Below are 19,167 nucleotides of genomic sequence, written 5' to 3' on the forward strand. Positions count from 1 at the left end.
ACCAGTGTGGGAGACTGTCTGGGAATCCGTGGAGCGGTTGACTTTTTATTATGTCGTTTAGATTTTGTTTCACAATCGATTAAAAAGGACTATGGATTAAAGCAGTTAATGTCAATGGCAATTCTAAGCTGAATGTGCCTGCTCTCGTCAGATCGCAGAAGTTACACAGCTTAAGGCCTCGCTAGTACCAGTGTGGGAGACTGTCTTGGAATCCGTGGTGCGGTTGACTTTTTATTATGTCGTTTAGATTTTGTTTCACAATCGATTAAAAAGGACTATGGATTAAAGCATTTAATGTCAATGGCCATTCTAAGCTGAATGTGCCTGCTCTCGTCAGATCGCAGAAGTTACGCAGCTTAAGGCCTCGCTAGTACCAGTGTGGGAGACTGTCTGGGAATCCGTGGTGCGGTTGACTTTTTATTATGTCGTTTAGATTTTGTTTCACAATCGATTAAAAAGGACTATGGATTAAAGCATTTAATGTCAATGGCCATTCTAAGCTGAATGTGCCTGCTCTCGTCAGATCGCAGAAGTTACACAGCTTAAGGCCTCGCTAGTACCAGTGTGGGAGACTGTCTGGGAATCCGTGGTGCGGTTGACTTTTTATTATGTCGTTTAGATTTTGTTTCACAATCGATTAAAAAGGACTATGGATTAAAGCATTTAATGTCAATGGCCATTCTAAGCTGAATGTGCCTGCTCTCGTTAGATCGCAGAAATTACTCAGCTTAACGCCTCGCTAGTACCAGTGTGGGAGACTGTCTGGGAATCTGTGGTGCGGTTGACTTTTTATTATGTCGTTTAGATTTTGTTTCACAATCGATTAAAAAGGAATATGGATTAAAGCATTTAATGTCAATGGCCATTCTAAGCTGAATGTGCCTGCTCTCGTCAGATCGCAGAACTTACACAGCTTAAGGGCTCGCTAGTACCAGTGTGGGAGACTGTCTTGGAATCCGTGGTGCGGTTGACTTTTTATTATGTCGTTTAGATTTTGTTTCACAATCGATTAAAAAGGACTATGGATTAAAGCATTTAATGTCAATGGCCATTCTAAGCTGAATGTCCCTGCTCTCGTCAGATCGCAGAAGTTACACAGCTTAAGGCCTCGCTAGTACCAGTGTGGGAGACTGTCTGGGAATCCGTGGTGCGGTTGACTTTTTATTATGTTGTTTAGATTTTGTTTCACAATCGATTAAAAAGGACTATGGATTAAAGCATTTAACGTCAATGGCCATTCTAAGCTGAATGTGCCTGCTCTCGTCAGAACGCAGAAGTTACACAGCTTAAGACCTCGCTAGTACCAGTGTGGGAGACTGTCAGGAAATCCATGGTGCGGTTGAATTTTTATTATGTCGTTTAGATTTTGTTTCACAATTGATTAAAAAGGACTATGGATTAAAACATTTAACGTCAATGGCCATTCTAAGCTGCATGTGCCTGCTCTCGTCAGAACGCAGAAGTTACACAGCTTAAGGCCTCGCTAGTACCAGTGTGGGAGACTGTCTGGGAATCCGTGGTGCGGTTGACTTTTTATTATGTTGTTTAGATTTTGTTTCACAATCGATTAAAAAGGACTATGGATTAAAGCATTTAATGTCAATGGCCATTCTAAGCTGAATGTGCCTGCTCTCGTTAGATCGCAGAAGTTACACAGCTTAAGGCCTCGCTAGTACCAGTGTGGGAGACTGTCTGGGAATCCGTGGTGCGGTTGACTTTTTATTATGTCGTTTAGATTTTGTTTCACAATTGATTAAAAAGGACTATGGATTAAAGCATTTAACGTCAATGGCCATTCTAAGCTGAATGTGCCTGCTCTCGTCAGAACGCAGAAGTTACACAGCTTAAGGCCTCGCTAGTACCAGTGTGGGAGACTGTCTGGGAATCCATGGTGCGGTTGAATTTTTATTATGTCGTTTAGATTTTGTTTCACAATTGATTAAAAAGGACTATGGATTAAAGCATTTAACGTCAATGGCCATTCTAAGCTGCATGTGCCTGCTCTCGTCAGAACGCAGAAGTTACACAGCTTAAGGCCTCGCTAGTACCAGTGTGGGAGACTGTCTGGGAATCCGTGGTGCGGCTGACTTTTTATTATGTCGTTTAGATTTTGTTTCACAATCGATTAAAAAGGACTATGGATTAAAGCATTTAATGTCAATGGCCATTCTAAGCTGAATGTCCCTGCTCTCGTCAGATCGCAGAAGTTACACAGCTTAAGGCCTCGCTAGTACCAGTGTGGGAGACTGTCTGGGAATCCGTGGTGCGGTTCACTTTTTATTATGTCGTTTAGATTTTGTTTCACAATTGATTAAAAAGGACTATGGATTAAAGCATTTAACGTCAATGGCCATTCTAAGCTGAATGTGCCTGCTCTCGTCAGAATGCAGAAGTTACACAGCTTAAGACCTCGCTAGTACCAGTGTGGGAGACTGTCAGGGAATCCATGGTGCGGTTGAATTTTTATTATGTCGTTTAGATTTTGTTTCACAATTGATTAAAAAGGACTATGGATTAAAACATTTAACGTCAATGGCCATTCTAAGCTGCATGTGCCTGCTCTCGTCAGAACGCAGAAGTTACACAGCTTAAGGCCTCGCTAGTACCAGTGTGGGAGACTGTCTGGGAATCCGTGGTGCGGTTGACTTTTTATTATGTTGTTTAGATTTTGTTTCACAATCGATTAAAAAGGACTATGGATTAAAGCATTTAATGTCAATGGCCATTCTAAGCTGAATGTGCCTGCTCTCGTTAGATCGCAGAAGTTACACAGCTTAAGGCCTCGCTAGTACCAGTGTGGGAGACTGTCTGGGAATCCGTGGTGCGGTTGACTTTTTATTATGTCGTTTAGATTTTGTTTCACAATCGATTAAAAAGGACTATGGATTAAAGCATTTAATGTCAATGGCCATTCTAAGCTGAATGTGCCTGCTCTCGTAAGATCGCAGAAGTTACACAGCTTAACGCCTCGCTAGTACCAGTGTGGGAGACTGTCTGGGAATCCGTGGAGCGGTTGACTTATTATTATGTCGTTTAGATTTTGTTTCACAATAGATTAAATAGGACTATGGATTAAAGCATTTTTCGTCAATGGCCATTCTAAGCTGAATGTGCCTGCTCTCGTCAGATCGCAGAAGTTACACAGCTTAAGGCCTCGCTAGTACCAGTGAGGGAGACTGTCTGGGAATCAGTGGTGCGGTTGAATATTTATTAGGTCGTTTAGATTTTGTTTCACAATCGATTAAAAAGGACTATGGATTAAAGCATTTAATGTCAATGGCCATTCTAAGCTGAATGTGCCTGCTCTCGTTAGATCGCAGAAGTTACACAGCGTAATGCCTCGCTAGTACCAGTGTGGGAGACTGTCTGGGAATCCGTGGTGCGGTTGACTTTTTATTATGTCGTTTAGATTTTGTTTCACAATAGATTAAATAGGACTATGGATTAAAGCATTTAACGTCAATGGCCATTCTAAGCTGAATGTGCCTGCTCTCGTCAGATCGCAGAAGTTACACAGCTTAAGGCCTCGCTAGTACCAGTGTGGGAGACTGTCTGGGAATCCGTGGCGCGGTTGAATTTTTATTATGTCGTTTAGATTTTGTTTCACAATCGATTAAAAAGGACTATGGATTAAAGCATTTAATGTCAATGGCCATTCTAAGCTGAATGTCCCTGCTCTCGTAAGATCGCAGAAGTTACACAGCTTAAGGCCTCGCTAGTACCAGTGTGGGAGACTGTCTGGGAATCCGTGGTGCGGTTGCCTTTTTATTATGTCGTTTAGATTTTGTTTCACAATCGATTAAAAAGGACTATGGATTAAAGCATTTAATGTCAATGGCCATTCTAAGCTGAATGTGCCTGCTCTCGTTAGATCGCAGAAGTTACACAGCTTAACGCCTCGCTAGTACCAGTGTGGGAGACTGTCTGGGAATCCGTGGTGCGGTTGACTTTTTATTATGTAGTTTAGATTTTGTTTCACAATCGATTAAAAAGGACTATGGATTAAAGCATTTAATGTCAATGGCTATTCTAAGCTGAATGTGCCTGCTCTCGTCAGATCGCAGAAGTTACACAGCTTAAGGCCTCGCTAGTACCAGTGTGGGAGACTGTCTGGGAATCCGTGGTGCGGTTGACTTTTTATTATGTCGTTTAGATTTTGTTTCACAATCGATTAAAAAGGACTATGGATTAAAGCAATCAATGTCAATGGCCATTCTAAGCTGAATGTGCCTGCTCTCGTCAGATTGCAGAAGTTACACAGCTTAAGGCCTCGCTAGTACCAGTGTGGGAGACTGTCTGGGAATCCGTGGTGCGGTTGACTTTTTATTATGTCGTTTAGATTTTGTTTCACAATAGATTAAATAGGACTATGGATTAAAGCATTTAACGTCAATGGCCATTCTAAGCTGAATGTGCCTGCTCTCGTCAGATCGCAGAAGTTACACAGCTTAAGGCCTCACCAGTACCTGTGTGGTGAGACTGTCTGGGAATCCGTGGTGCGGTTGACTTTTATTATGTCGTTTAGATTTTGTTTCACAATTGATTAAAAAGGACTATGGATTAAAGCATTTAACGTCAATGGCCATTCTAAGCTGAATGTGCCTGCTCTCGTCAGAACGCAGAAGTTACACAGCTTAAGGCCTCGCTAGTACCAGTGTGGGAGAGTGTCTGGGAATCCGTGGTGCGGTTGAATTTTTATTATGTCGTTTAGATTTTGTTTCACAATCGATTAAAAAGGACTATGGATTAAAGCATTTAATGTCAATGGCCATTCTAAGCTGAATGTCCCTGCTCTCGTCAGATCGCAGAAGTTACACAGCTTAAGGCCTCGCTAGTACCAGTGTGGGAGACTGTCTGGGAATCCGTGGTGCGGTTGAATTTTTATTATGTCGTTTAGATTTTGTTTCACAATAGATTAAATAGGACTATGGATTAAAGCATTTAGCGTCAATGGCCATTCTAAGCTGAATGTGCCTGCTCTCGTCAGATCGCAGAAGTTACACAGCTTAAGGCCTCGCTTGTACCAGTGTGGGAGACTCTCTGAGAATCTGTGGTGCGGTTGAGTTTTTATTATGTTGTTTAGATTTTGTTTCACAATAGATTAAATAGGACTATGGATTAAGGCTTTTAAAGTCAATGGCCATTCTAAGCTGAATGTGCCTGCTCTCGTCAGATCGTAGAAGTTACACAGCTTAAGGCCTCGCTAGTACCAGTGTGGGAGACTGTCTGGGAATCCGTGGTGCGGTTGACTTTTTATTATGTCGTTTAGATTTTGTTTCACAATCGATTAAAAAGGACTATAGATTAAAGCATTTAATGTCAATGGCCATTCTAAGCTGAATGTGCCTGCTCTCGTTAGATCGCAGAAGTTACACAGCTTAACGCCTCGCTAGTACCAGTGTGGGAGACTGTCTGGGAATCCGTGGTGCGGTTGACTTTTTATTATGTCGTTTAGATTTTGTTTCACAATAGATTAAATAGGACTATGGATTAAAGCATTTAACGTCAATGGCCATTCTAAGCTGAATGTGCCTGCTCTCGTCAGATCGCAGAAGTTACACAGCTTAAGGCCTCGCTAGTACCAGTGTGGGAGACTGTCTGGGAATCCGTGGTGCGGTTGACTTTTTATTATGTCGTTTAGATTTTGTTTCACAATCGATTAAAAAGGACTATGGATTAAAGCATTTAATGTCAATGGCCATTCTAAGCTGAATGTGCCTACTCTCGTCAGATTGCAGAAGTTACACAGCTTAAGGCCTCGCTAGTACCAGTGTGGGAGACTGTCTTGGAATCCGTGGTGCGGTTGAGTTTTTATTATGTCGTTTAGATTTTGTTTCACAATCGATTAAAAAGGACTATGGATTAACGCATTTAATGTCAATGGCCATTCTAAGCTGAATGTGCCTGCTCTCGTCAGATCGCAGAAGTTACACAGCTTAAGGCCTCGCTAGTACCAGTGTGGGAGACTGTCTGGGAATCCGTGGTGCGGTTGACTTTTTATTATGTCGTTTAGATTTTGTTTCACAATCGATTAAAAAGGACTATGGATTAAAGCATTTAATGTCAATGGCCATTCTAAGCTGAATGTGCCTGCTCTCGTTAGATCGCAGAAGTTACACAGCTTAACGCCTCGCTAGTACCAGTGTGGGAGACTGTCTGGGAATCCGTGGTGCGGTTGACTTTTTATTATGTCGTTTAGATTTTGTTTCACAATCGATTAAAAAGGACTATGGATTAAAGCATTTAATGTCAATGGCCATTCTAAGCTGAATGTGCCTGCTCTCGTCAGAACACAGAAGTTACACAGCTTAAGGCCTCGCTAGTACCAGTGTGGGAGACTGTCTGGGAATCCGTGGTGCGGTTGACTTTTTATTATGTTGTTTAGATTTTGTGTCACAATAGATTAAATAGGATTTTGGATTAAGGCTTTTAATGTCAATGGCCATTCTAAGCTGAATTTGCCTGCCCTCGTTAGATCGCAGAAGTTACACAGCTTAACGCCTCGCTAGTACCAGTGTCGGAGACTGTCTGGGAATCCGTGTTGCGGTTGACTTTTTATTATGTCGTTTAGATTTTGTTTCACAATAGATTAAATAGGACTATGGATTAAAGCATTTAACGTCAATGGCCATTCTAAGCTGAATGTGCCTGCTCTCGTCAGATCGCAGAAGTTACACAGCTTAAGGCCTCACCAGTACCAGTGTGGGAGACTGTCTGGGAATCCGTGGTGCGGTTGACTTTTTATTATGTCGTTTAGATTTTGTTTCACAATTGATTAAAAAGGACTATGGATTAAAGCATTTAACGTCAATGGCCATTCTAAGCTGAACGTACCTGCTCTCGTCAGAACGCAGAAGTTACACAGCTTAAGGCCTCGCTAGTACCAGTGTGGGAGACTGTCTGGGAATCCATGGTGCGGTTGAATTTTTATTATGTCGTTTAGATTTTGTTTCACAATCGATTAAAAAGGACTATGGATTAAAGCATTTAATGTCAATGGCCGTTCTAAGCTGAATGTCCCTGCTCTCGTCAGATCGCAGAAGTTACACAGCTTAAGGCCTCGCTAGTACCAGTGTGGGAGACTGTCTGGGAATCCGTGGTGCGGTTGAATTTTTATTATGTCGTTTAGATTTTGTTTCACAATCGATTAAAAAGGACTATGGATTAAAGCATTTAATGTCAATGGCCATTCTAAGCTGAATGTCCCTTCTCTCGTCAGATCGCAGAAGTTACGCAGCGTAAGGCCTCGCTAGTACCAGTGTGGGAGACTGTCTGGGAATCCGTGGTGCGGTTGACTTTTTATTATGTCGTTTAGATTTTGTTTCACAATCGATTAAAAAGGACTATGGATTAAAGCATTTAATGTCAATGGCCATTCTAAGCTGAATGTCCCTTCTCTCGTCAGATCGCAGAAGTTACGCAGCATAAGGCCTCGCTAGTACCAGTGTGGGAGACTGTCTGGGAATCCGTGGTGCGGTTGACTTTTTATTATGTAGTTTCGATTTTGTTTCACAATAGATTAAATAGGACTATGGATTAAAGCATTTAACGTCAATGGCCATTCTAAGCTGAATGTGCCTGCTCTCGTCAGATCGCAGAAGTTACACAGCTTAAGGCCTCGCTAGTACCAGTGTGGGAGACTGTCTGGGAATCCGTGGTGCGGTTGACTTTTTATTATGTCGTTTAGATTTTGTTTCACAATAGATTAAATAGGACTATGGATTAAAGCATTTAACCTCAATGGCCATTCTAAGCTGAATGTGCCTGCTCTCGTCAGATCGCAGAAGTTACACAGCTTAAGGCCTCGCTAGTACCAGTGTGGGAGACTGTCTGGGAATCCGTGGTGCGGTTGAATTTTTATTATGTCGTTTAGATTTTGTTTCACAATCGATTAAAATGGACTATGGATTAAAGCATTTAATGTCAATGGCCATTCTAAGCTGAATGTCCCTGCTCTCGTCAGATCGCAGAAGTTACACAGCTTAAGGCCTCGCTAGTACCAGTGTGGGAGACTGTCTGGGAATCCGTGGTGCGGTTGACTTTTTATTATGTCGTTTAGATTTTGTTTCACAATCGATTAAAAAGGACTATGGATTAAATCATTTAATGTCAATGGCCATTCTAAGCTGAATGTGCCTGCTCTCGTCAGATCGCAGAAGTTACTCAGCTTAAGGCCTCGCTAGTACCAGTGTGGGAGACTGTCTGGGAATCCGTGGAGCGGTTGACTTTTTATTATGTCGTTTAGATTTTGTTTCACAATCGATTAAAAAGGACTATGGATTAAAGCATTTAATGTCAATGGCCATTCTAAGCTAAATGTGCCTGCTCTCGTCAGATTGCAGAAGTTACACAGCTTAAGGCCTCGCTAGTACCAGTGTGGGAGACTGTCTTGGAATCCGTGGTGCGGTTGACTTTTTATTATGTCGTTTAGATTTTGTTTCACAATCGATTAAAAAGGACTATGGATTAACGCATTTAATGTCAATGGCCATTCTAAGCTGAATGTGCCTGCTCTCGTCAGATCGCGGAAGTTACACAGCTTAAGGCCTCGCTAGTACCAGTGTGGGAGACTGTCTGGGAATCCGTGGTGCGGTTGACTTTTTATTATGTCGTTTAGATTTTGTTTCACAATCGATTAAAAAGGACTATGGATTAAAGCATTTAATGTCAATGGCCATTCTAAGCTGAATGTGCCTGCTCTCGTTAGATCGCAGAAGTTACACAGCTTAACGCCTCGCTAGTACCAGTGTGGGAGGCTGTCTGGGAATCCGTGGTGCGGTTGACTTTTTATTATGTCGTTTAGATTTTGTTTCACAATAGATTAAATAGGACTATGGATTAAAGCATTTAACGTCAATGGCCATTCTAAGCTGAATGTGCCTGCTCTCGTCAGATCGCAGAAGTTACACAGCTTAAGGCCTCGCTAGTACCAGTGTGGGAGACTGTCTGGGAATCAGTGGTGCGGTTGAATATTTATTATGTCGTTTAGATTTTGTTTCACAATCGATTAAAAAGGACTATGGATTAAAGCATTTAATGTCCCTGCTCTCGTCAGATTGCAGAAGTTACACAGCTTAAGGCCTCGCTAGTACCAGTGTGGGAGACTGTCTGGGAATCTGTGGTGCGGTTGACTTTTTATTATGTCGTTTAGATTTTGTTTCACAATCGATTAAAAAGGACTATGGATTAAAGCATTTAATGTCAATGGCCATTCTAAGCTGAATGTGCCTGCTCTCGTCAGAACGCAGAAGTTACACAGCTTAAGGCCTCGCTAGTACCAGTCTGGGAATCCGTGGTGCGGTTGCCTTTTTATTATGTTGTTTAGATTTTGTTTCACAATAGATTAAATAGGACTTTGGATTAAGGCTTTTAATGTCAATGGCCATTCTAAGCTGAATTTGCCTTCTCTCGTTAGATCGCAGAAGTTACACAGCTTAACGCCTCGCTAGTACCAGTGTGGGAGACTGTCTGGGAATCCGTGGTGCGGTTGACTTTTTATTATGTCGTTTAGATTTTGTTTCACAATAGATTAAATAGGACTATGGATTAAAGCATTTAACGTCAATGGCCATTCTAAGCTGAATGTGCCTGCTCTCGTCAGATCGCAGAAGTTACACAGCTTAAGGCCTCACCAGTACCTGTGTGGGAGACTGTCTGGGAATCCGTGGTGCGGTTGACTTTTATTATGTCGTTTAGATTTTGTTTCACAATTGATTAAAAAGGACTATGGATTAAAGCATTTAACGTCAATGGCCATTCTAAGATGAATGTGCCTGCTCTCGTCAGAACGCAGAAGTTACACAGCTTAAGGCCTCGCTAGTACCAGTGTGGGAGAGTGTCTGGGAATCCGTGGTGCGGTTGAATTTTTATTATGTCGTTTAGATTTTGTTTCACAATCGATTAAAAAGGACTATGGATTAAAGCATTTAATGTCAATGGCCATTCTAAGCTGAATGTGCCTGCTCTCGTTAGATCGCAGAAGTTACACAGCTTAACGCCTCGCTAGTACTAGTGTGGGAGACTGTCTGGGAATCCGTGGTGTGGTTGACTTTTTATTATGTCGTTTAGATTTTGTTTCACAATAGATTAAATAGGACTATGGATTAAGGCTTTTAATGTCAATGGCCATTCTAAGCTAAATGTGCCTGCTCTCGTCAGATCGCAGAAGTTACACATCTTAAAGCCTCGCTAGTACCAGTGTGGGAGACTGTCTGGGAATACGTGGTGCGGTTGAATTTTTATTATGTCGTTTAGATTTTGTTTCACAATCGATTAAAAAGGACTATGGATTAAAGCATTTAATGTCGATGGCCATTCTAAGCTGAATGTGCCTGCTCTCGTTAGGTCGCAGAAGTTACACAGCTTAAGGCCTCGCTAGTACGAGTGTGGGAGACTGTCTGGGAATCCATGGTGAGGTTGACTTTTTATTATGTCGTTTAGATTTTGTTTCACAATAGATTAAATAGGACTATGGATTAAAGCATTTAACGTCAATGGCCATTCTAAGCTGAATGTGCCTGCTCTCGTCAGATCGCAGAAGTTACACAGCTTAAGCCCTCGCTAGTACCAGTGTGGGAGACTGTCTGGGAATCCGTGGTGCAGTTGACTTTTTGTTATGTCGTTTAGATTTTGTTTCACAATTGATTAAAAAGGACTATGGATTAAAGAATTTAATGTCAATGGCCATTCTAAGCTGAATGTCCCTGCTCTCGTCAGATGGCAGAAGTTACACAGCTTAAGGCCTTGCTAGTACGAGTGTGGGAGACTGTCTGGGAATCCGTGGTGAGGTTGACTTTTTATTATGTTGTTTAGATTTTGTTTCACAATAGATTAAATAGGACTATGGATTAAGGCTTTTAATGTCAATGGCCATTCTAAGCTGAGTGTGCCTGCTCTCGTTAGATCGCAAAAGTTACACAGCTTAAGGCCTCGCTAGTACCAGTGTGGGAGACTGTCTGGGAATCCGTGGTGCGTTGAATTTTTATTATGTCGTTTAGATTTTGTTTCACAATCGATTAAAAAGGACTATGGATTAAAGCATTTAATGTCAATGGCCATTCTAAGCTGAATGCCCCTGCTCTCGTCAGATCGCAGAAGTTACACAGCCTAAGGCCTCGCTAGTACCAGTGTGGGAGACTGTCTGGGAATCCGTGGTGCAGTTGACTTTTTATTATGTTGTTTCGATTTTGTTTCACAATCGATTAAAAAGGACTATGGATTAAAGCATTTAATGTCAATGGCCATTCTAAGCTGAATGTCCCTGCTCTCGTCAGATCGCAGAAGGTACACAGCTTAAGGCCTCACTAGTACCAGTGTGGGAGACTGTCTGGGAATCCGTGGTGCGGTTGACTTTTTATTATGTCGTTTAGATTTTGTTTCACAATCGATTAAAAAGGACTATGAATTAAAGCATTTAATGTCAATGGCCATTCTAAGCTGAATGTGCCTGCTCTCGTCAGATCGCAGAAGTTACACCGCTTAAGGCCTCGCTAGTACCAGTGTGGGAGACTGTCTGGGAATCCGTGGTGCGGTTGACTTTTTATTATGTCGTTTAGATTTTGTTTCACAATAGATTAAATAGGACTATGGATTAAAGCATTTAACGTCAATGGCCATTCTAAGCTGAATGTGCCTGCTCTCGTCAGAACGCAGAAGTTACACAGCTTAAGGCCTCGCTAGTACCAGTGTGGGAGACTGTCTGGGAATCCGTGGTGCGCTTGCCTTTTTATTATGTCGTTTAGATTTTGTTTCACAATCGATTAAAAAGGACTATGGATTAAAGCATTTAATGTCAATGGCTATTCTAAGCTGAATGTGCCTGCTCTCGTCAGATCGCAGAAGTTACACAGCTTAAGGCCTCGCTAGTACCAGTGTGGGAGACTGTTTGGGAATCCGTGGTGCGGTTGACTTTTTATTATGTCGTTTAGATTTTGTTTCACAATCGATTAAAAAGGACTATGGATTAAAGCATTTAATGTCAATGGCCATTCTAAGCTGAATGTGCCTGCTCTCGTCAGATCGCAGAAGTTACACAGCTTAAGGCCTCGCTAGTACCAGGGTGGGAGACTGTCTGGGAATCCGTGGTGCGGTTGACTTTTTATTATGTCGTTTAGATTTTGTTTCACAATAGATTAAATAGGACTATGGATTAAAGCATTTAATGTCAATGGCCATTCTAAGCTGAATGTGCCTGCTCTCGTTAGGTCGCAGAAGTTACACAGCTTAAGGCCTCGCTAGTACGAGTGTGGGAGACTGTCTGGGAATCCATGGTGCGGTTGACTTTTTATTATGTCGTTTAGATTTTGTTTCACAATAGATTAAATAGGACTATGGATTAAAGCATTTAACGTCAATGGCCATTCTAAGCTGAATGTGCCTGCTCTCGTCAGATCGCAGAAGTTACACAGCTTAAGCCCTCGCTAGTACCAGTGTGGGAGACTGTCTGGGAATCCGTGGTGCAGTTGACTTTTTGTTATGTCGTTTAGATTTTGTTTCACAATTGATTAAAAAGGACTATGGATTAAAGAATTTAATGTCAATGGCCATTCTAAGCTGAATGTCCCTGCTCTCGTCAGATGGCAGAAGTTACACAGCTTAAGGCCTTGCTAGTACGAGTGTGGGAGACTGTCTGGGAATCCGTGGTGAGGTTGACTTTTTATTATGTTGTTTAGATTTTGTTTCACAATAGATTAAATAGGACTATGGATTAAGGCTTTTAATGTCAATGGCCATTCTAAGCTGAGTGTGCCTGCTCTCGTTAGATCGCAAAAGTTACACAGCTTAAGGCCTCGCTAGTACCAGTGTGGGAGACTGTCTGGGAATCCGTGGTGCGTTGAATTTTTATTATGTCGTTTAGATTTTGTTTCACAATCGATTAAAAAGGACTATGGATTAAAGCATTTAATGTCAATGGCCATTCTAAGCTGAATGCCCCTGCTCTCGTCAGATCGCAGAAGTTACACAGCCTAAGGCCTCGCTAGTACCAGTGTGGGAGACTGTCTGGGAATCCGTGGTGCAGTTGACTTTTTATTATGTTGTTTCGATTTTGTTTCACAATCGATTAAAAAGGACTATGGATTAAAGCATTTAATGTCAATGGCCATTCTAAGCTGAATGTCCCTGCTCTCGTCAGATCGCAGAAGTTACACAGCTTAAGGCCTCACTAGTACCAGTGTGGGAGACTGTCTGGGAATCCGTGGTGCGGTTGACTTTTTATTATGTCGTTTAGATTTTGTTTCACAATCGATTAAAAAGGACTATGAATTAAAGCATTTAATGTCAATGGCCATTCTAAGCTGAATGTGCCTGCTCTCGTCAGATCGCAGAAGTTACACCGCTTAAGGCCTCGCTAGTACCAGTGTGGGAGACTGTCTGGGAATCCGTGGTGCGGTTGACTTTTTATTATGTCGTTTAGATTTTGTTTCACAATAGATTAAATAGGACTATGGATTAAAGCATTTAACGTCAATGGCCATTCTAAGCTGAATGTGCCTGCTCTCGTCAGAACGCAGAAGTTACACAGCTTAAGGCCTCGCTAGTACCAGTGTGGGAGACTGTCTGGGAATCCGTGGTGCGCTTGCCTTTTTATTATGTCGTTTAGATTTTGTTTCACAATCGATTAAAAAGGACTATGGATTAAAGCATTTAATGTCAATGGCTATTCTAAGCTGAATGTGCCTGCTCTCGTCAGATCGCAGAAGTTACACAGCTTAAGGCCTCGCTAGTACCAGTGTGGGAGACTGTTTGGGAATCCGTGGTGCGGTTGACTTTTTATTATGTCGTTTAGATTTTGTTTCACAATCGATTAAAAAGGACTATGGATTAAAGCATTTAATGTCAATGGCCATTCTAAGCTGAATGTGCCTGCTCTCGTCAGATCGCAGAAGTTACACAGCTTAAGGCCTCGCTAGTACCAGGGTGGGAGACTGTCTGGGAATCCGTGGTGCGGTTGACTTTTTATTATGTCGTTTAGATTTTGTTTCACAATAGATTAAATAGGACTATGGATTAAAGCATTTAACGTCAATGGCCATTCTAAGCTGAATGTGCCTACTCTCGTCAGATCGCAGAAGTTACTCAGCTTAAGGCCTCGCTAGTACCAGTGTGGGAGACTGTCTGGGAATCCGTGGTGTGGTTGACTTTTTATTATGTTGTTTAGATTTTGTTTCACAGTAGATTAAATAGGACTATGGATTAAGGCTTTAATGTCAATGGCCATTCTAAGCTGAATGTCCCTGCTCTCGTCAGATCGCAGAAGTTACACAGCTTAAGGCCTCGCTAGTACCAGTGTGGGAGACTGTCTGGGAATCCGTGGTGCGGTTGACTTTTTATTATGTCGTTTAGATTTTGTTTCACAATCGATTAAATAAGACTATGGATTAAAGCATTTAACGTCAATGGCCATTCTAAGCTGAATGTGCCTGCTCTCGTCAGATTGCAGAAGTTACACAGCTTAAGGCCTCGCTAGTACCAGTGTGGGAGACTGTCTGGGAATCCGTGGTGCGGTTGACTTTTTATTATGTCGTTTAGATTTTGTTTCACAATAGATTAAATAGGACTATGGATTAAGGCTTTTAATGTCAATGGCCATTCTAAGCTGAATGTGCCTGCTCTCGTCAGATCGCAGAAGTTACACAGCTTAAGGCCTCGCTAGTACCAGTGTGGGAGACTGTCTGGGAATCCGTGGTGCGGTTTACTTTTTATTATGTCGTTTAGATTTTGTTTCACAATCGATTAAAAAGGACTATGGATTAAAGCATTTAATGTCAATGGCCATTCTAAGCTGAATGTGCCTGCTCTCGTTAGATCGCAGAAGTTACACAGCTTAATGCCTTGCTAGTACCAGTGTGGGAGACTGTCTGGGAATCCGTGGTGCGGTTGACTTTTTATTATGTTGTTTAAATTTTGTTTCACAGTAGATTAAATAGGACTATGGATTAAGGCTTTAATGTCAATGGCCATTCTAAGCTGAATGTGCCTGCTCTCGTCAGATCGCAGAAGTTACACAGCTTAAGGCCTCGCTAGTACCAGTGTGGGAGACTGTCTGGGAATCCGTGGTGCGGTTTACTTTTTATTATGTCGTTTAGATTTTGTTTCACAATCGATTAAAAAGGACTATGGATTAAAGCATTTAATGTCAATGGCCATTCTAAGCTGAATGTGCCTGCTCTCGTTAGATCGCAGAAGTTACACAGCTTAACGCCTCGCTAGTACCAGTGTGGGAGACTGTCTGGGAATCCGTGGTGCGGTTGACTTTTTATTATGTTGTTTAGATTTTGTTTCACAATAGATTAAATAGGACTATGGATTAAAGCATTTAACGTCAATGGCAATTCTAAGCTGAATGTGCCTGCTCTCGTCAGATCGCAGAAGTTACACAGCTTAAGGCCTCGCTAGTACGAGTGTGGGAGACTGTCTGGGAATCCGTGGTGCGGTTGACTTTTTATTATGTTGTTTAGATTTTGTTTCACAATAGATTAAATAGGACTATGGATTAAGGCTTTTAATGTCAATGGCCATTCTAAGCTGAGTGTGCCTGCTCTCGTCAGATCGCAGAAGTTACACAGCTTAAGGCCTCGCTAGTACCAGTGTGGGAGACTGTCTGGGAATCCGTGGTGCGGTTGCCTTTTTATTATGTTGTTTAGATTTTGTTTCACAATAGATTAAATAGGACTATGGATTAATGCTTTTAATGTCAATGGCCATTCTAAGCTGAATGTGCCTGCTCTCGTCAGATCGCAGAAGTTATACAGCTTAAGGTCTCGCTAGTACCAGTGTGGGAGACTGTCTGGGAATCCGTGGTGCGGTTGACTTTTTATTATGTCGTTTAGATTTTGTTTCACAATCGATTAAATAGGACTATGGATTAAAGCATTTAACGTCAATGGCAATTCTAAGCTGAATGTGCATGCTCTCGTCAGATCGCAGAAGTTACACAGCTTAAGGCCTCGCTAGTACCAGTGTGGGAGACTGTCTGGGAATACGTGGTGCGGTTGAATATTTATTATGTCGTTTAGATTTTGTTTCACAATCGATTAAAAAGGACTATGGATTAAAGCGTTTAATGTCAATGGCCATTCTAAGCTGAATGTCCCTGCTCTCGTCAGATCGCAGAAGTTACACAGCTTAAGGCCTCGCTAATACCAGTGTGGGAGACTGTCTGTGAATCCGTGGTGCGGTTGACTTTTTATTATGTCGTTTAGATTTTGTTTCACAATCGATTAAAAAGGACTATGGATTAAAGCATTTAATGTCAATGGCCATTCTAAGCTGAATGTGCCTGCTCTCGTTAGATCGCAGAAGTTACACAGCTTAACGCCTCGCTAGTACCAGTGTGGGAGACTGGCTGGGAATCCGTGGTGCGGTTGACTTTTTATTATGTCGTTTAGATTTTGTTTCACAATAGATTAAATAGGACTATGGATTAAAGGATTTAACGTCAATGGCCATTCTAAGCTGAATGTGCCTGCTCTCGTCAGATCGCAGAAGTTACACAGCTTAAGTCCTCGCTAGTACCAGTGTGGGAGACTGTCTGGGAATCCGTGGTGGGGTTGAATTTTTATTATGTCGTTTAGATTTTGTTTCACAATCGATTAAAAAGGACTATGGATTAAAGCATTTAATGTCAATGGCCATTCTAAGCTGAATGTCCCTGCTCTCGTCGGATCGCAGAAGTTACACAGCTTAAGGCCTCGCTAGTACCAGTGTGGGAGACTGTCTGGGAATCCATGGTGCGGTTGACTTTTTATTATGTCGTTTAGATTTTGTTTCACAATCGATTAAAAAGGACTATGGATTAAAGCATTTATTGTCAATGGCCATTCTAAGCTGAATGTGCCTGCTCTCGTCAGATCGCAGAAGTTACACAGCTTAAGGCCTCGCTAGTACCAGTGTGGGAGACTGTCTGGGAATCCGTGGTGCGGTTGACTTTTTATTAAGTCGTTTAGATTTTGTTTCACAATAGATTAAATAGGACTATGGATTAAAGCATTTAACGTCAATGGCCATTCTAAGCTGAATGTGCCTGCTCTCGTCAGATCGCAGAAGTTACACAGCTTAAGGCCTCGCTAGTACCAGTGTGGGAGACTGTCTGGGAATCCGTGGTGCGGTTGACTTTTTATTATGTCGTTTAGATTTTGTTTCACAATCGATTAAAAAGGACTATGGATTAAAGCGTTTAATGTCAATAGCCATTCAAAGCTGAATGTCCCTGCTCTCGTCAGATCGCAGAAATTACACAGCTTAAGGCCTCGCTAGTACCAGTGTGGGAGACTGTCTGGGAATCCGTGGTGCGGTAGACTTTTTATTATGTCGTTTAGATTTTGTTTCACAATCGATTAAAAAGGACTATGGATTAAAGCATTTAATGTCAATGGCCATTCTAAGCTGAATGTCCCTGCTCTCGTCGGATCGCAGAAGTTACACAGCTTAAGGCCTCGCTAGTACCAGTGTGGGAGACTGTCTGGGAATCCATGGTGCGGTTGACTTTTTATTATGTCGTTTAGATTTTGTTTCACAATCGATTAAAAAGGACTATGGATTAAATCATTTATTGTCAATGGCCATTCTAAGCTGAATGTGCCTGCTCTCGTCAGATCGCAGAAGTTACACAGCTTAAGGCCTCGCTAGTACCAGTGTGGGAGACTGTCTGGGAATCCGTGGTGCGGTTGACTTTTTATTAAGTCGTTTAGATTTTGTTTCACAATAGATTAAATAGGACTATGGATTAAAGCATTTAACGTCAATGGCCATTCTAAGCTGAATGTGCCTGCTCTCGTCAGATCGCAGAAGTTACACAGCTTAAGGCCTCGCTAGTACCAGTGTGGGAGACTGTCTGGGAATCCGTGGTGCGGTTGACTTTTTATTATGTCGTTTAGATTTTGTTTCACAATCGATTAAAAAGGACTATGGATTAAAGCATTTAATGTCAATGGCCATTCTAAGCTGAATGTCCCTGCTCTCGTCAGATCGCAGAAATTACACAGCTTAAGGCCTCGCTAGTACCAGTGTGGGAGACTGTCTGGGAATCCGTGGTGCGGTTGACTTTTTATTATGTCGTTTAGATTTTGTTTCACAATCGATTAAAAAGTACTATGGATTAAAGCATTTAATGTCAATGGCCATTCTAAGCTGAATGTGCCTGCTCTCGTCAGATCGCAGAAGTTACACAGCTTAAGGCCTCGCTAGTACCAGTGTGGGAGACTGTCTGGGAATCCGTGGTGTGGTTGACTTTTTATTATGTCGTTTAGATTTTGTTTCACAATAGATTAAATAGGACTATGGATTAAAGCATTTAACGTCAATGGCCATTCTAAGCTGAATGTGCCTGCTCTGGTCAGAACGCAGAAGTTACACAGCTTAAGGCCTCGCTAGTACCAGTGTGGGAGACTGTCTGGGAATCCGTGGTGCGGTTGACTTTTTATTATGTTGTTTAGATTTTGTTTCACAATAGATTAAATAGGACTATGGATTAAGGCTTTTAATGTCAATGTCCATTCTAAGCTGAATGTGCCTGCTCTCGTCAGATCGCAGAAGTTACACAGCTTAAGCCCTCGCTAGTACCAGTGTGGGAGACTGTCTGGGAATTCGTGGTGCGGTTGACTTTTTATTATGTTGTTTAGATTTTGTTTCACAATAGATTAAATAGGACTATGGATTAAGGCTTTTAATGTTAATGGCCATTCTAAGCTGAAAGTGCCTGCTCTCGTCAGATCGCTAGAAGTTACACAGCTTTAGGCCTCGCTAGTACCAGTGTGGGAGACTGTCTGGGAATCCGTGGTGCGGTTGACTTTTTATTATGTCGTTTAGATTTTGTTTCACAATCGATTAAAAAGGACTATGGATTAAAGCATTTAATGTCAATGGCCATTCTAAGCTGAATGTGCCTGCTCTCGTTAGATCGCAGAAGTTACACAGCTTAACGCCTAGCTAGTACCAGTGTGGGAGACTGTCTGGGAATCCGTGGTGCGGTTGACTTTTTATTATGTCGTTTAGATTTTGTTTCACAATAGATTAAATAGGACTATTGATTAAAGCATTTAATGTCAATGGCCATTCTAAGCTGAATGTGCCTGCTCTCGTCAGATCGCAGAAGTTACCCAGCTTAAGGCCTCGCTAGTACCAGTGTGGGAGACTGTCTGGGAATCCATGGTACGGTTGACTTTTTAT

At 41.9% G+C, this 19,167-nt stretch overlaps 42 pseudogenes; all 42 read left to right on the forward strand.

The window, feature by feature from the left end:
- The first annotated feature begins 297 nt into the window (after positions 1-297).
- Positions 298-414, forward strand: LOC142705990 (5S ribosomal RNA; annotated as a pseudogene).
- A 69-nt stretch (positions 415-483) lies between these two features.
- On the forward strand, positions 484-600 carry LOC142706091 (5S ribosomal RNA; annotated as a pseudogene).
- Positions 601-1,041: 441 nt separating this feature from the next.
- Positions 1,042-1,158, forward strand: LOC142706168 (5S ribosomal RNA; annotated as a pseudogene).
- A 255-nt stretch (positions 1,159-1,413) lies between these two features.
- Positions 1,414-1,530, forward strand: LOC142706108 (5S ribosomal RNA; annotated as a pseudogene).
- Positions 1,531-1,599: 69 nt separating this feature from the next.
- LOC142706146 (5S ribosomal RNA) lies at positions 1,600-1,716 on the forward strand (annotated as a pseudogene).
- Positions 1,717-1,970: 254 nt separating this feature from the next.
- Positions 1,971-2,089, forward strand: LOC142706481 (5S ribosomal RNA; annotated as a pseudogene).
- Positions 2,090-2,529: 440 nt separating this feature from the next.
- Positions 2,530-2,646, forward strand: LOC142706109 (5S ribosomal RNA; annotated as a pseudogene).
- Positions 2,647-2,715: 69 nt separating this feature from the next.
- On the forward strand, positions 2,716-2,832 carry LOC142706147 (5S ribosomal RNA; annotated as a pseudogene).
- Positions 2,833-4,946: 2,114 nt separating this feature from the next.
- Positions 4,947-5,065, forward strand: LOC142706179 (5S ribosomal RNA; annotated as a pseudogene).
- Positions 5,066-5,505: 440 nt separating this feature from the next.
- On the forward strand, positions 5,506-5,622 carry LOC142706092 (5S ribosomal RNA; annotated as a pseudogene).
- A 255-nt stretch (positions 5,623-5,877) lies between these two features.
- LOC142706093 (5S ribosomal RNA) lies at positions 5,878-5,994 on the forward strand (annotated as a pseudogene).
- Positions 5,995-7,551: 1,557 nt separating this feature from the next.
- LOC142706094 (5S ribosomal RNA) lies at positions 7,552-7,668 on the forward strand (annotated as a pseudogene).
- A 69-nt stretch (positions 7,669-7,737) lies between these two features.
- Positions 7,738-7,854, forward strand: LOC142706170 (5S ribosomal RNA; annotated as a pseudogene).
- Positions 7,855-7,923: 69 nt separating this feature from the next.
- LOC142706169 (5S ribosomal RNA) lies at positions 7,924-8,040 on the forward strand (annotated as a pseudogene).
- Positions 8,041-9,931: 1,891 nt separating this feature from the next.
- On the forward strand, positions 9,932-10,050 carry LOC142706017 (5S ribosomal RNA; annotated as a pseudogene).
- Positions 10,051-11,604: 1,554 nt separating this feature from the next.
- Positions 11,605-11,722, forward strand: LOC142706103 (5S ribosomal RNA; annotated as a pseudogene).
- A 255-nt stretch (positions 11,723-11,977) lies between these two features.
- LOC142706654 (5S ribosomal RNA) lies at positions 11,978-12,094 on the forward strand (annotated as a pseudogene).
- Positions 12,095-13,463: 1,369 nt separating this feature from the next.
- Positions 13,464-13,581, forward strand: LOC142706104 (5S ribosomal RNA; annotated as a pseudogene).
- A 68-nt stretch (positions 13,582-13,649) lies between these two features.
- LOC142706359 (5S ribosomal RNA) lies at positions 13,650-13,768 on the forward strand (annotated as a pseudogene).
- Positions 13,769-13,835: 67 nt separating this feature from the next.
- Positions 13,836-13,954, forward strand: LOC142705970 (5S ribosomal RNA; annotated as a pseudogene).
- Positions 13,955-14,021: 67 nt separating this feature from the next.
- Positions 14,022-14,140, forward strand: LOC142706032 (5S ribosomal RNA; annotated as a pseudogene).
- A 66-nt stretch (positions 14,141-14,206) lies between these two features.
- Positions 14,207-14,325, forward strand: LOC142706278 (5S ribosomal RNA; annotated as a pseudogene).
- Positions 14,326-14,392: 67 nt separating this feature from the next.
- LOC142706435 (5S ribosomal RNA) lies at positions 14,393-14,511 on the forward strand (annotated as a pseudogene).
- A 253-nt stretch (positions 14,512-14,764) lies between these two features.
- LOC142706007 (5S ribosomal RNA) lies at positions 14,765-14,883 on the forward strand (annotated as a pseudogene).
- A 252-nt stretch (positions 14,884-15,135) lies between these two features.
- Positions 15,136-15,254, forward strand: LOC142706670 (5S ribosomal RNA; annotated as a pseudogene).
- A 67-nt stretch (positions 15,255-15,321) lies between these two features.
- On the forward strand, positions 15,322-15,440 carry LOC142706567 (5S ribosomal RNA; annotated as a pseudogene).
- Positions 15,441-15,507: 67 nt separating this feature from the next.
- On the forward strand, positions 15,508-15,625 carry LOC142706158 (5S ribosomal RNA; annotated as a pseudogene).
- Positions 15,626-15,693: 68 nt separating this feature from the next.
- On the forward strand, positions 15,694-15,812 carry LOC142706416 (5S ribosomal RNA; annotated as a pseudogene).
- A 67-nt stretch (positions 15,813-15,879) lies between these two features.
- LOC142706061 (5S ribosomal RNA) lies at positions 15,880-15,998 on the forward strand (annotated as a pseudogene).
- A 67-nt stretch (positions 15,999-16,065) lies between these two features.
- On the forward strand, positions 16,066-16,184 carry LOC142706006 (5S ribosomal RNA; annotated as a pseudogene).
- Positions 16,185-16,251: 67 nt separating this feature from the next.
- On the forward strand, positions 16,252-16,370 carry LOC142706031 (5S ribosomal RNA; annotated as a pseudogene).
- Positions 16,371-16,809: 439 nt separating this feature from the next.
- Positions 16,810-16,928, forward strand: LOC142706002 (5S ribosomal RNA; annotated as a pseudogene).
- Positions 16,929-16,995: 67 nt separating this feature from the next.
- LOC142706014 (5S ribosomal RNA) lies at positions 16,996-17,114 on the forward strand (annotated as a pseudogene).
- Positions 17,115-17,181: 67 nt separating this feature from the next.
- Positions 17,182-17,300, forward strand: LOC142706664 (5S ribosomal RNA; annotated as a pseudogene).
- A 253-nt stretch (positions 17,301-17,553) lies between these two features.
- Positions 17,554-17,672, forward strand: LOC142706026 (5S ribosomal RNA; annotated as a pseudogene).
- A 67-nt stretch (positions 17,673-17,739) lies between these two features.
- On the forward strand, positions 17,740-17,858 carry LOC142706039 (5S ribosomal RNA; annotated as a pseudogene).
- Positions 17,859-17,925: 67 nt separating this feature from the next.
- LOC142706263 (5S ribosomal RNA) lies at positions 17,926-18,044 on the forward strand (annotated as a pseudogene).
- A 67-nt stretch (positions 18,045-18,111) lies between these two features.
- LOC142706319 (5S ribosomal RNA) lies at positions 18,112-18,230 on the forward strand (annotated as a pseudogene).
- Positions 18,231-18,297: 67 nt separating this feature from the next.
- On the forward strand, positions 18,298-18,416 carry LOC142706445 (5S ribosomal RNA; annotated as a pseudogene).
- Positions 18,417-18,483: 67 nt separating this feature from the next.
- On the forward strand, positions 18,484-18,602 carry LOC142706003 (5S ribosomal RNA; annotated as a pseudogene).
- A 67-nt stretch (positions 18,603-18,669) lies between these two features.
- On the forward strand, positions 18,670-18,789 carry LOC142706055 (5S ribosomal RNA; annotated as a pseudogene).
- A 67-nt stretch (positions 18,790-18,856) lies between these two features.
- LOC142706149 (5S ribosomal RNA) lies at positions 18,857-18,975 on the forward strand (annotated as a pseudogene).
- The last annotated feature ends 192 nt before the right edge of the window (positions 18,976-19,167 follow it).

This window comes from Rhinoderma darwinii, unplaced genomic scaffold (assembly GCF_050947455.1).
Source record: "Rhinoderma darwinii isolate aRhiDar2 unplaced genomic scaffold, aRhiDar2.hap1 Scaffold_3422, whole genome shotgun sequence".
Taxonomy (NCBI): Eukaryota; Metazoa; Chordata; class Amphibia; order Anura; family Rhinodermatidae; genus Rhinoderma; species Rhinoderma darwinii.